The sequence below is a fragment of the Aythya ferina genome (genome assembly GCF_964211825.1).
Source record: "Aythya ferina genome assembly, chromosome: 20".
NCBI classification, from domain to species: domain Eukaryota; kingdom Metazoa; phylum Chordata; class Aves; order Anseriformes; family Anatidae; genus Aythya; species Aythya ferina.
In genome coordinates, this window is record NC_140318.1 from 9,581,680 (window position 1) to 9,596,605 (window position 14,926).

General features: G+C 47.6%; 1 protein-coding gene across 13 annotated transcripts in view; it reads right to left on the reverse strand.

Moving 5' to 3' along the window:
• Positions 1-14,926, reverse strand: part of CACNA1B (calcium voltage-gated channel subunit alpha1 B) — a 302,614-nt gene that overhangs the window by 228,166 nt on the left and 59,522 nt on the right. The window contains exon 1 of one of the 13 annotated variants that reach the window (XM_084494374.1): positions 13,871-14,044. The exons of the other annotated variants lie outside the window; for them this stretch is intronic. The gene's annotated coding sequence lies outside the window, so the exon portion shown is untranslated. Of the gene's footprint in view, positions 1-13,870; positions 14,045-14,926 lie in introns of those variants that run through there. 13 annotated transcript variants of the gene reach the window in all.

The following is a 14,926-nucleotide window of genomic DNA, read 5'->3' on the forward strand; positions in this document are numbered from 1 at the left end:
AGTTTCCCTTCAACCCTCCTGGTGCAGCTCTACCTCTGTCCCTTGTTTCTATTTCCCACATCTTTCACCTTTCATCTTTCATTTTTTTCATCTTTCTGTGTTCAGAGATATAAAGACATTCAACCACTCAAGAGAAAACAGTCCTCTTGAAACAGGAGCAGGACTACAGAGGGTCCCCATAAGAGGGGCAGCTTGGATTTGTCACCAGATCTGAGCAATCCCCGTCCCAAAGCTCAGTGCTCAAACATGGGTACCACCAGCCTGAGAGAGGCTACGCCGAGCAGGATGACAGCATTGCTCTCACTTCGTCTCAATCTAGTTTTGTTCCACTTTCTCCCAGCAGAGATGGAGATGGACTGGGGAGCTGTAGGAAGAGCTCTCTCTTCAACACACTGTTTAAATCGACATAATTTCTTCAAAATGTTTTCCTTTATTAGATTCCAGGGGCAAAAATTAAAAAAATAATAATAATCACATGTGCAGTCATATAAGCAAAAGGAAGGAAATTTATCCCTGGGCCTGCTTATTTAGACAGCTTATTGGTATATTTCTCCAGAAGTTCACTCATTCAAAGCAACCTGTTCATCAGGGCCATATCCTTATAACAGATTTCCTCTATTCCTTCAAACTGCATTGAGGCCTCCAGCAGCTGTGTAGAAAGCCTAAGAAATAACTCTGCCCTCCAAGGATGTTTAGTCTCACGTTAGGCATTTATGTGAATTTTATTGTATTGACATTCCCTACCCCTAGGGAAGGGCAAGGCCAAAAACACCACCTTGATGCTTTGGTGCCGTGCAGGCCCTAGTGCAGCACTCTGACATGCACCTACCTATGTGTCCCCAGCACCCTAGGTGACAATGGGAGCATTTGCCTGGCCTTTAAGGCTGCTGGCATGGGCCCAGCACAGAGCAGCAGGGATGCAGAATACCCATCTGATGGCTGGGCAGAGGCTGGTGCAAAGCATGTGGGTTTGGTCCAGGTGTCCATGGGATGGGGACCCCTGAGGTGTGCTGGTGGGAGGTACATGGGCACCTGCCCTGTGGTCAGATGCTGGCTCTGAGTCCAGCACCTTGCATTGCAGAAGGCACAGCTTTCTGTCCATGTTGGGTACTGCAGTTTCTCACCCCTGTTTCTACATCACAGCCGTTCCTCATGCCCACAAGGCCCATAACACCTCTGAGCACACAGCAAAGAGCCTCTGAAGCCACAACCATCCCAGCTCCCCTCCCAAGCATGATCCAGAAAGGTGGTGAAGGGCTCACAAGCAAAGCAAGCAGTGGGATTAACACAATTTGTGGTTTGTTGTTTTTTTAGCAAGGACTTTTTGCCTATGGAGGCCTCAGCATAGAAAAGAAAGAAGGTGGCGTGGGTCTGAAGCACCAAGGAAAGCATCAGGGTTCATCAGAAAGCGAAGAGAAGCTGTTGAGAAGGGGGCGATGAGCATGCCAGTGAGAGAGACCACGGGAGAGCAGGGGTGGGTGCTGGAGATGCCTGGGAAGCTGAAGAGGTGGAAAACTGTCAAAAAAAAAAAATCGAGGAATTCTGGGTATAAAGTCTGGGATTTGGCAATGCAGCCCTGATCATCAGAAGGAAAGGGGGTAAACACCTTCAGTCAACCAATGCTTGGCACAAAAATCCCAGTCTGCCTAGGACAGGGCTTGCTGAGGGAGCTTGGATTCATCTCAGAACCCCATTGAGAAGGAAAGATTCACAGGAAAGGCGGATGGGTCTAACAAAGCAAAAAGCAGCTCTGCTCCCAGCCTGAACAAGAGCCACAGTCCCAATGGGCGCCGAGGCGATGTGGGGTGCTGGGGCTTTGCCCATGCCCAGCAGAAAGCCCCAGCAGCCTGGCCACAGGGAGCCTCGGGGCAGACACCTCTGCGCAGGAATTTGAGCTTTGCAGCAGCACAAGATGACAGCATCGCTCCTGAGTGGGTAGCGCAGCCTCATCCTTCATGAATGAAAATTAAAAAAAAAAAAAAATACAAGAAAGAATCACACCACCCACTAGCAGGTATGCTATAAATACCGTGGCAGGGGGTGTCTGCAGAGGAACTGGAGGTATTGACTTCATGGTGTACTTACAGAGCCGCATATGCGACTTAATTACCATGTAGAGCACTTTGCTGAAGACATTCAGCTGTGCTGTGGGTCTGAGCAAACAGAAAAGGTCTGGCTGCTCTGCTACGGCCACACAGCCCACGGCAGAGCAGGGAAACAATGACCGTGCTCAGTCACCTTTCCTAGAAAACAGGCAAATAGCCACATTTATACTACAGGGGCACCTACGGGCATCCCAATCCTGGAGAGACTTTGCAGCAGAAAGGGTTCTTGTAAGAGTATAAACTCTGCTTGTAAGATCCTGAACAAAAACGTGACATCCCAAAGCCAGCCTCCAGCATTTGTTGCTTAAGCTGAGCTGAAGAAAGTTGGTGCAGCTAGATGCTGACCTTCATCGCAGTGTGCAACATGCTGAGCTTTGCAACAGCCAGAGGAGGACAAAATTAAAATATTTGGCAAGGTCCATCTGAGATCACCTACCTGATGTACTCTCTAGGCTATAGAGAAATGAGGAATCCCAGCATAACCCTTCCTAGGAATCAATTTAGTGTACAAAGTTATTGCTTTGTGGCCAAATCAATGTCAGTCAGGCTCCAAACCTGGGCTGAGCTGCACATAAATGACAAGGGCAGCTCCTTTCTAGACTGGCACATCCATAACAGCGATCAGACCCCCAGTCCTTCCTGCTCAACGGCCTCCCTAAAAGCCTCCTAAAATTCAGATTGCAGCAACTTTTGTTTACAAAGCCTGCAAAAAAATAAAACAAAATCACATAATGGCACAAGGAGACCTGTCTGTTAAGAAAAGTGTTTGGTTTTACGGTTGTGGAGAAAGAACATTGTTACCTGGAGAATGATCCTAGAGGAAAAGCTGAAATAACAGGAGATGCTGGCAGAGGGAGGGGAAGAGCACATGGGATGGCTCGCAGCAGGCAAAGAAGTGCTGGGCACAGGCAGAGCCTGCTTGAAAGGGGCCCTGGAGTCATTTTTACCAAAAACCGTAAGTAATAAACAAGGCCATGTGGACTCAGCCATGGTGGTGGCTGTGTGCAGCCAGCTTGGGCTTTGCCCTGCAGCAGCAAAGCAGACAGAGGGAGCAAGGAAATGCAGCCCATCTGCCAGCAGGGCACGTGGGTGTTCATCAGCCTCACATTTAACCCAAGGGGGTCCCAAAAGTGCAGAAGGGCACAGTTTATCTGACTGATAACATCAATCAACCTCAAGTTTCCAAGCAGAACAAACTGGTTCTCTGGGGCACAGCCAAAAGTAAAGGCTGGACAGGGGGCGGGGGAGCACGGGGAGGTGCTGAGCCCCAAACCAGCACCTGAAGCCACCAGAGAGCCTTTCCCAGTACCTGGTTCAATGGTAAGAGCTGGTGCTGGGAGCCCTACAGAACCACCCTGGCACTCTGTAAACCAGGTATTCATGGTATTACGTGACTTTAAGAACCCTACTTACGGGTTTATACGCTCACTGCAGCCAGAGCTTTAGGGGGAAACAATTAAACAGCTCCAGAGCTACCTGTAGAGACATCTCGTCTGCATTATCTCCAAGTTTTAACCATGTGGTATTAAGATGCTCGCACACTTTAGTTTACTGTTGAGCACTAATGGGATGTAACTTGTGATTTAGTCTTTTCTGAGAACAAATGCACCTTGCAATCACAGCTGTTCAATCCTCCAGGCTCCAACAAAGGAAAGCTCATGTTCCCCTTTTCTCAGTGGATATGTTTGAAAAGAGAAAGCAAGCACTTTACCAAGGCAACAGTGGTGCCAAGTGCCAAAGCACAGGTTGATCCCAGCAAGTCCACAGAAGAGTTGAACAGAATATGCTGCTCCTTCTAAAGCATCCTTCCAAGAAGGAGTTGAATAGGGCAGAACTTCTTGAAAAGAGACATTGTACATGAAATTTCCCAGCATTAAGCAAGATGCTGCTTACAATCATGCTGTAATACTGGAAATCTTTATTCCTGATACTCAGCCTCTTTATCAGAAATGTTACTTCAGCAAACTCCTTTGCACACAGACAAAATAATAACACCCAAAAATGTTTTTCCACATCTTTTCCAAAGAACATGCTTTCCAGGAGGAGGCAGAGGTCTAGCTCACACAGTTCTAGCACAGGGAGACCAGCTCCAGCTCTCACAATGATCAAACACTTAACAGATGAAAAATAAACCAGAGCTGGAGCCATCTAGCAGCTAAAACCCAGCTCTAAGTCGTTTGATTTTCCCTCTCTGCTCTGTGTCACAGAGACATGGGACTCAAATATCGCACTCCTGTCTGTACAAAACAGGATTATACTAATTACCAGGCTCTTACCCCAGGGCTGAGCACCATTAAACACATTACTCTGTGGTGAGATGTTCCCATCGAAGCTGGGACCTGGCACTCTGTGTGCGAACACCTCTCTGCTGGTGCTGCCAGAGCAGTTGTGGAGGCAGGAGCTTGCCAGAAGAGTCAAATAACCAAGAGATGTGATGTGCACGAGCTGGATGGTGTCAGCATGCAGATGGAAGCCAAAAGACCTGGGGCCCTGGGGGCTTCCAGGGGATAGACAGACCCACAAACCTGGAGAGAGGCTCCAGACAAGGTCCAGGTCCACCCAGTTGCCCCACAAAGGATGTTTGCCAGCATTTTCTCAGAGATCCTCACTAGAGGAAGATCTCACTGCCCACACCACATCTGCCCTACCCTCACCTCTATAAAGCCTTCCCTGACGCCTAACTTGAATTTTTCTGGGGACATTTTGGCTTCTCATCCTAGTCACCCTGGGCGCACAGACATTTGTCCCCCTTAGGGCAAGCCTCAACAAATTGATCCTTACAGTGTGTGAATGCAGGGCACAATGAAACCATTCGCAGAGAAGGAGCAGGAGGCCACATTTCTTGGATGTTCAACTCCCTCACAGGCCTCTCTGTAAGAGGTGGGGTCTGTGGTTATTGCCCTGGGGTGGTGGGGAGAAGGCACTCCAGGGGTTACCCATCTCCTCCAGCACAGCCCTTGGCCCTGCCTGGCCACTCACTTCTGCTTTCCTCCCACCAATCTTTCAAGCATGGTTATCTCATGCAAAAACTAAGCTGTAAAAGCACTTTGAAACACTTTCTCACCATCCAAGCATTTGGAACTATGGATGCTGAGGACCACATGGTTGGGCCACGGTTGGGGCCAAATTCAGCTGCTTTTGGTGCACATGAAGGTTGTCTTTTTGCACAGATGTACCTTGAACCGCAGCCCTCCATGTGCATCATGTTATATGATGAATCACTTGTCCAAACTAAATGGTTGTCTGAGGAGCAACAAGGTGGAGAATAGGTTTCTCTTGGAGACAAAACAAACATTGCCTTCCCCTATACTCCCAGCCTGGGCTGCTCAAACTGCCTTCCTCGATCCTCTTTCTCTAACTGAAAAGGGAAGGAAGGAAAAAAATTGCTTACCAAGATGATTAAATAAAATGTTAGCTATTCCAGCTACCCACTGGCTCTGGGTTTGACGTCAGTGCTGAATGCATTAACTATATTTGTCGCTCAAGATCTAAAAATATCTGAGGCATTAAAAAAAAATAGGGCAGTGCTGGGAGAACTGTAGGTCCTTAAGAGGCACAAAGCCCCTCCAAGCCTTCGTGGGGTTCACTGTGCCCCAAGAGCTGCCCATGTTGTCACACAGCCCATGGGACTGGGATGCTACAGAAAAGATGCTGATGATGAACAGCCAAAGGGAAGGAAATGTGATGCTGCTACGCACCTGCCATTCAGAGCACTGAGTTGCCAAGCATGCCTAAGAGGCTTCTGAAGCATTATTCCTCATACTCAGCTTCCCAAACTGGGGAACAATGTAGTTGGTATGCTGGAACTAATAACCCATACATTTAGGGGTATCTAGAGGAAAGAAAATTCTCTAAAAATGATGCAGCAGATCCACGTGTTGAGTTTGGTAGCCAGCCTCATTCTTTTCTGGTCCTATCAACAGTTCCCTTCTTTCAGAAGCTTGGTTTGCTCACAAAGAATGCTATAGGCACTATAGGTGCAGTTTCAAAACCAGAGCAGTCTAGGCAGAACAAACCCTGGAGCTAAGCCTAAAGAAGCTGTTTACTTTTGTTCCTTCTCAGAGACAGCACCTGGTGAGTCAAATATCCTTCACCCCCTCTTCACAGATTGCTAAGAGTCAGGCTGCTACTTAAAGAATTCCTACAGGGGCTGTTGCAGGGTAGTAAATATCCAAGCAGGGAAATCAGCTGCAAAGTCTGGGCTGTTGCAAGTTGCTTGAGGGTAGACACAAAAGAACAAAGAAAGAGGGCCAGGAAATTTTGGCTACAAGACAAAACCAAAAGGAAGTAAGTCTGGGTTTTATTTAAAAGTTATGGAAAGCAATCTGCATCAACAACTTTCCTTTTCACTGGTACTAGTCATGTAGGCCCTACTTGTGTAGCAGAGCCTGTAAGCACGCATTTAACCACAGGAATGCATGGTTAATCCTGCTGGCTTAAGCGTGGTACTAATGTTTCACTGATCAGGGATGGATTCAAGCATGTGCTTTGTACTTGACACAGAGACCCTGCACGATGTATAGGGAGCTGTGGCCAGGAGGACCCCAGCTGCCTGCAGTCCCTCCTCTTGCAGTTTCTGTTGAACTATGCAGCACCTGAAGAGGAAGGTTGGCATCACTTGGGTTTTATAGCAGGGTTACTTATTCTGCCAGATTCTGCACGGGAAAAATGGTGTCAGGAGACAAAAAACAGAGCTGTTGACCAGTGCACTTAGAGAGACCATTTTAACAGTGTGCTGATACTAAAAGCAGGAACACACACGCAGTGATTCTGCAAACTCACAGCCAAGGTCCTGGTAATACAGTAGGGGGGAGGAGGAGGGAGAACAGATGTTCCATGCTTGGATGATAGCTGGACCCCATGGGGAAATTCCCTCCTTGTAGTACTGTAAAAAAAAACACAGAAACTCAGCAGATTTTCCCCTCTACGAATGCCTCTGGCCCAGCAGCCTGAGCCACAGCCCTTTGTGCTGTCACAGCCCGGGGTTCTAGATGCAGGCTCCAGGGAAACAAAACTCGGACATGTCATTAAGCACACACACCTGATGAATGACACGAAGCAGACACCTGCAAGTCAAAATCAATTTCCTGGCTCTGTAAGCTAGTGTGCAGTCGGCACAAAAGGAAACACAACGCCCATCCCTCTGCAGCCGGGGTGTTACAACCCCTCTTGAGGGAATAAAATCCCTACTGCTTCATACACTGCATGGCGTGTGGGTTCTCCCTGGAGGGGGGAGACAAGGTGCCCACCCACAGTCATGTTTCTACAGCATATTAGGCACAAGCCAGTCAGGGAGCAGAAACAACATCACAGGTCTTTAATGAAGTATTAATGTGCAGTAATAGGGAACAAGCATAATTGGCTTGAAATGCCAACTGCGATAAGATGGAGAGCAAAATCTATTTTCCCCCAAAACATAGATGATTTGAGGTTGCAAACTGCCTAATGTGGAAAGCTTTAACGGAAGGATAGATGGGAAAAGGATATGTGGATTGCCATCAGGAATGCCTAATTTTGTAACAGCAGCCACAAGCCTACAAACTGCTGAATTCCCCAACCCGAGCCCCAGCAGAGCCGTTCTGTCACGGTTACCTCCTCCAGCAGATCTGCAGCTTGCTCACCTCCATCTGACACTTCTTCCTCTCTATTGTGTGAGATTAACATATGTCCAATCTGTTGAGGGTTATGGGAGGAATTTCTCACTAAGAAAGGTTAATAAATAAAGAAGTTCTGCAGTAACAATGCAACTAGTGTGCGAAAACTTAATTGGATCGGCAATACATCAAATATGTCAACACACGGACAAACCTGTAAAATGATTGTCTAATCTCAGCCCCAGGTCATAGTTTCAATGAGTGCTTTGCAAGAGGCTGCTTTTAACTGCACTGAGATGTAGGTTACAATATGTTGTGAATCTGTTTGTAGCTGTTTCTCAGTTTCTGAGTCAAAAAGTTATTGCTTTATTAAAAGATTAAAAAAAAAAATCAACTGTAATCTTCTTTAAAATCATGTGTTTTAGGAAATAAATGCTTTTTTAAAAACAAAAAAATACTTATACATTGTCAGTCTTTTTATAATCAGATTAGACTAAAGAGCACAGGAGTAAGTCCATCAAACCAGCGACTGCAGGGAGAAACTCTGGACATCATCTACCAACAGCTCCACTGTACCCCCATGAGATAACTGGGGACATTCAACCCATGAAGCCCAACATTAAAAACTTCATATTTTGAAATCAACTGTGAATTATTGGATTTCCCTTGAAAATGTCAAGGTAAACCAACGTGCTCCAGAAAATCTGCCATCATTGTCCAATGAAGTTGTACTAGTGTTTAACTGTAGAGTATGGTTTCTATCTACTTTGAGTCACTCAGTTCTCATTCAACGCGAAGAGGCCCCCGTGGTACTCAATTTACAGGATTACTTACAAGAACCCAGTGTCCCTTTGAAGCATAATAGATGATGCTCATCAAAGCAGCTAATTTCAACAAGGGGTAGAAAGCTGTTAAAAAAAAAAAAAAAAAAAAAACACCAACAAAAAAGAAAAAAAAAAAAAAAAAAAAAACAGTTTCTGGGTGTCTCAGTTGTAATTAGGAAAATTTTAAAAATAAAGAAGCTGCCACTGACAACCTGATGCAGTACCATGGCCACATCTGCTCTAGTCAAATAGATGCTATTCTGTATTTACTAAAAGGTCCAAAGTCATATAGATGTCTCAAGTAAAGAGCATTTAAAAAGTGACCGCAGGAGGGAAAAATGCCCAGGAAATGTCATTCCCCTCCTGAATGTATGAAGAAGCATAAATTTCACAGTGACTAGGTAGGAGACTTTTTCTATTTTTTTCTTACTTCTCTGGTTTACTCCATATCTGGGAAAGAAATCCATTTTGATGTGGTATTAGCAAAATGGCAGCTTCCCCTGGGAGAAGCCATTCACAGTTACAAATACCAGAGCAGTGGCATTTCTCATCAAATCACTCCTCTGAGAGCTGAGCAGAGGAATAACGAGTTGCAGTAGGAAGGAGCTGGTGAAAGCCTGTGCACGGAGCACACTCAGCAGGCCAGGCGCTGTTCCCAGCTCCCTGGGATCAGGGCAAATCTTTAATCCCCATATACCCAGGGGTTAGAAGCATGGCATAAGCATGACCTACACCTGGGTGCATACCCACGCACGGCATAGCTTCGATGTTTTCATCATCCCAAGGCATCGTGAAATGCCAGCAGGAACCCAACCCATAGCCCCATGAGGCCATCAGAGCCTCTGTTTGTCCTGTGGCACAGGCAACTCGCCAGCCTCTTCTATCAGCCTTGTCCCATCCAGGAACACCAAATTGTTTTCCATGTGCTGGAGAGGTGTCTAGCAAGCTCATTTCTGGAGCCCACCATCTCTGATGCTTCCTGCCTTGTGCATACATACTCTGTCCCAAAGGGGATGATGACCTACAGATTCCCTCTGTTGAGTGGCTCATCATTATTTAACACTCCCAGAAGGCTTGGACTCTTTCCTAACCCTCATTTGTTCACCCTGGTTCAGAGCAAGCCCCACCTGGACCTGTGAAGTTCCCACTGGAAACCCACCCTGCATGGCCTAGGGACCTTCCCCAGCCTGTCCCAGCACACACGGTCCTGGGCAGTGACGTGTGCTGCAGCAGCACAGCCCTGCTGCTGCCCCCCAAGCTCCCATTACTCCCACTCACACCACAGACTGCCTCTTCTGCACCAGCACTACCCAGCGCTGCCCCATCCATCCTGCGCTGCAAGGGGCCAGGCTTCGGAAGGCATCCAGGACACAAGCTCCTGTTGGTGTCCAACTCCAACATGGTCCTAACACAACAACATTGGGAAGAAAAGACAGGGCAGGGGTGGGAGGTTGGGTGCTGGAGGGAAGATGAGGTGAGAAAAGCTTGGACCTAGCTGCAGTTTAAGGCCAACACAGGAGGAACTGATGCCGATGAGAATTTTCCCCCATGGTGGGTGTCCAAACAGTGCCCAGAACAACCAGCTCCTCTCCACATCACCTACTCCTTCCCCTATAACACATCCTCTGGATCCTCAGGCTGAGGAGATGTGATCCAGATCCCTCCACAGACAACACTGCCCTCTCTTTTACCTCCACACCCAAAGACGTGCCCCCCAGCACCACAGGCTGCTGTTGGCCCCCTCCCCTCCCTGCCACACAGCCACTGCAGGGCTACCACCCCTCCCTCCTCCCCACCTCCTCCCAGCCACCACTCATCCTCCCGCTTCCATCTTCCAGCCTGAATTATTGATTGGTGTCAGCGATGGCGCAGAAACACAGACAGAGAAGAAACCTGGCTCTGAGAGAATGGGGAAGCTGTCCCAGCCTCTGTCAGTCTCCCAGGCCTGGGCTCCTTCTGCTGCAGCGAGCTCAAGAGGCTACGGCAGCCTCCAGCCCCAGGAGGAAAGGGAGCAGCACAAGAGTGACTCTCTAATGTTGCAGCACACAGGCAGCGATCAAAAACTCCTGCTGAATATGGAGGAGAAGAGATATATGCTCAAACATAAAACATAAATGCCATCATGCATCAATATTGATGTTTGCTTGCTCCCACAGACCCAGACCAAGGATAATTGCATGCAATTTTTATGCTGCCTCTGACATGCTTCAGTCTCTGAACATCAAAGCACGGGTAGGTAATGCTACAAGTTGCCAGGAGGAGCGTGGATCAAAATGGAACTTGTGGAGAGAAGCAATAGGTGGCAAGGTGGGTAATTGCATCAGCCTTTCAACACTGCAGATGCTGCCTGCGGTTACAAAGAGAATAAAGCAGGTGATCACAGGCTGGCCTCAATTATCCACTGTGTACAGCCCCACCACCCTTGCTGGAGCCTGGAAGGGCAGGGAAGGCTCAGCAGGATGTCAGCAAAGCCACATGGGGGCAAGCAGAGGGAAACGGCAAAGGGTCGGGGAGAAGGAACAGGATGGCACGGAGGGGTTAACAGCAGGACGAGCTGGAGGCCAGCTGCGCCCCAGCCTCCACCCAGGGCACAGAAGCACAGGCTGCTGCAGCACCTCCAGGGAGCCCTGCTGAAAGCTTTTACTGGGCTGGCATGTTTCCACACCACCTCCGTCCTGAAGAGAGGCACACCCCCATCTTCAGACCGTAAATGCCTCTAAATCAGACACTGGGAAGCATTTCCCGCAGCCCTGGGAGACAAAAGAAGAGTCCTCTGGTCAACACTGCCAATAAACAAGCCCTTGCTTTCCCTCTCCACAAGCATCTTCACCTGTGGCTGCATGAAAGCTGGGACCATGCACGTCACACCCTGCTCCATGCAGCCAAGTTTGCGATGCAACAGCTTTTCAGGGAGCACCAGGGATGCAATTATGCTCGGTTTGGACCAACAGCCTCTCCAGCTGCTTCTGCTGGCCTCTCTCTTTCCTTCGAGGTGGGGGTTTTGCAGCCATCTCAATCTCTCCATCCTGAGGACATGGATATGAGCTGCATCCGTAGTTGCAGCACGCAGTGAAACTGAACGCACAATTTAACATTTTTCCTTGAATGACAGTTTTAATGAAAGGCATTTTGGTGCTTAGAAAATCAGCATAAATGATCAGTTGCTAATCTTGTTCTCCCAGTAACTCTGACAAGTCAAAAATAGAGCAGGCAGAATAAACTGGGGGCTGAAAACGGAGGTGGGGATAGAAGCGGGGGTATGTTTTGCTCCTCTTTCTGAGAAATCACGTAGCAATTGCCACTGATTAAAAACCCGCTTTCTTACAACAGGCACAATTTGCTGTGCCACCAATGTTGTGCAATGGCTGAGGCCATCTCCGTGCATGGCAGAGGGAACTGAACAGGCCACTCTCATGCACCTCCACAATCCCCAGGCTTTGGCACCACTGTAAGCCCGGCACAGTTTCAGGACCCTGTACATCCCTGCCATCATCGCACATCCCTGAACATGCAGCGAGGACAACACAGTCTTTATCATCAATGCTCAGGAGCCATGGCTCTGGAAATCCTAGGACAAGAAACTTCACCAGATAGAAGTGGCTGGGAACAGGGAGGGATGAATGGACGGCGCAGATTTCCTGCCTCTTACTAGGTGCAATGCCACAAGATGCCCAGCTGAAGACAAATACCAAGAGGACACTTTCACATTCACTGGGCTGAACTTGCGTGCACACAGATGCATGCATAAGCAACTGCCATCAGTTCATTATTACCTCAGGCTAACAACCTGTTATTATCTCATTCCTTCAGCCCCAGGCAGCACAGGGAGGACTGCAGGTACCCAGCAAAGAGCTGTGCCCAGCCCTGGGGGCACTGACCCACTTTGGGGCCACACGACACTATATGGCCCAGGTGAACATTGAGGTGATATTTCTCATTATACAAGATCAACAAGGCATCTTTGCTTTGACTTCACACTTCCCATCCATCCTGTTCTACCCAAAATCTTACCCCGGGCCTGTCACCATGGTATCTGAGCTCCCAGTGGCAGAGTATTATTCTTTACAGCAGAGGAAGGGCCCATTTTCACATCAATATATGGCTTGTAACATCTACTGACTGTCTTCATGATACTGCCTTTTTAGTAGCTCCTCTCACTTCTCTACATTTTTATGAGGCTATTTTCTTTACTAGCACATCTTAATAGCTTGTGCAACATCTTAAATGCCTCCAAGAAGGTACTTTATAAATAAAGTTATTAATAAGATTAAGGATTTAACTTCAAGAAAGAACACAGTTTGCAAAGTTATGAATCCCACGACCACTGTTATGTGCCCTTCTCACACATGTGGGTCCTGCTGTAGCCAGCAGGTAATCAGTTCTGGTGCCTGCACTTCTGGCAAAGCAGCTGGAGTCACAGCAGATCTCAGCATTTTGGATACATAATTTACAGGGCTCTTGAAAATATTTAAAAATTTTCTTGATTTCTGTGCAATTCAGATCTGAGTTCCAGAGTTATGCTGTTTTGTGTTTTTTTGTTTGTTTGTTTGTTTTGTTTTATATATATATCTTTCTTAAAAGATTTTTAAAACATAAATGGTACATGAGCCACCAGTTATCTGCAGCCAGTAGGACACAGAAGAAACACAGCCCATCATGCCAGAGGGTCCTGGGACGTATAAGTGTGCTTATAAGCTCCTGTGGCTATTTTACTTTTAAGTGCAGCACATAGAGAAATTGTGAGGACTAGGCTAGATAGGTCACTAAGCTATCATTACGCATACAGCCACAGGGTAAATCAAAAAGCACTAGACATGGATCTCAGAGCTCCCCCTCTCCAACATGCACCTCCAAATTAGAAGGGAATTGAGGCCCTGTGCAAATGAAATTCTGGGTCTATAAGGCAACATCCATTGGTTTAATATTGGTGTTTAATTAATACCCAGACAGCACAGCCTTTAACAGTGCAGTCTGAGTGCAGCCACCTTCTTTAGCAGGCAGGTCTGGCACTTGTGCCCTCCCTGTGCCACGTAGCAGACGGCTGTCATTGCCCACTACTCAGGATAACAGCAGAGCCTTTGTTCTCTACACAAAGAGGCTTCATAAGCTTTATCTACTAAGTGAATAGTCATATCTCTCATGCTGTGGTAGACCTTAATGCAGCATCAGCCGAATATAAAAATTACAGGCTTCTTTAAAGTGATGCTACTCCAAGGGAACAGCAAGCTATGGTCCAGAAAGCAGCCACCTCCCAACAACCCATCATAACCACCACAACAGCCCCAGCAAACCTGACCTGGCCAACACCCCACTCACCTCAAACACTTTCTGTACAAAAGACACATACCTAGCACCAGGAAAGCTGCATTCTCGAGAGACTCGACAGTCTAAGATCCAGACTGGATAGATACTGTTATCCTCCTTTCAGCATGGAGAAATTCAGCAGCAAGGACCTCACAGCCCCACAGGAGAAGCCAGAGCCGAGACCTCAGCTCAGCCCCTTCCTGCACCCAGCCTTAGCCTTCCCCTTTGGCACCAGGTGAGCTGCTGGTCATCCTCTGCCCTTTAAACCTTCCCTTTGCTCACCTGGTCCCAGGACTACAATAAGGGTTTGAGCCACCTGGCAGAGATCTGCTCAGGGCTACAACCACCTGGGAGCTGGGTTGAGGGGGGCTCAAGGCCTCCAAACAAAACTTTGCCTGCTGAACTCAGTGATATTTCATTTTTCCCATCGGTGCTCCCTCAAGCACATACCTATGAAGGAGATCTTTCACTGGGATCTCCAAGGAAGTAGGGCAGGCAACGCATTGATGGAATATTTTTCTCTGAAACCATTTCTGCATTCAGAGCCTGCTTGTTGAGCTGAGGAAAGTTGTGTTACAGCACCAGAGAAGCCAAGTTTTCAGGACAAACCTATCAGTTGGTCTTCACAGGAGGCCAAACTGAAAGCATGGCAAGGACAGTAGCATCCCACTGACAGCAGCCCCCTGGCAATGGCTCGGTGCCTGGGCACTGCAGCAGGTTCCTCCCTGCAGACACTTCCACCTCCTCCACACTACTCTTCTGGGAAGTCCTGCTTCAGATCTGATTCCAGAAGTCTCCCAGAGCCAGAAGATGAAGTTCCTTCACTTCTCAGAACCCCCTTCCAAGGCCCACAAAATAAACTACCAGCTTATCATGGCTCATTGCAAGCAAAGACCTTTTGGCCCATGGAGTCTGTTTGCAGCAGCAGCCCATAACTGCTTGTCAGAAAAAACACCGTCAACACACATTGTGTTAATCAGTGCTATTCAAAGAAGAAAAGCAATTTCTTCCTGATCCCTCCAGGTAATTATATTTTGCCCTGAAGCATAAGATTTGATTATGTTTAGTCCCATTTTATTTAGAGCCTGAAGAGAGACCA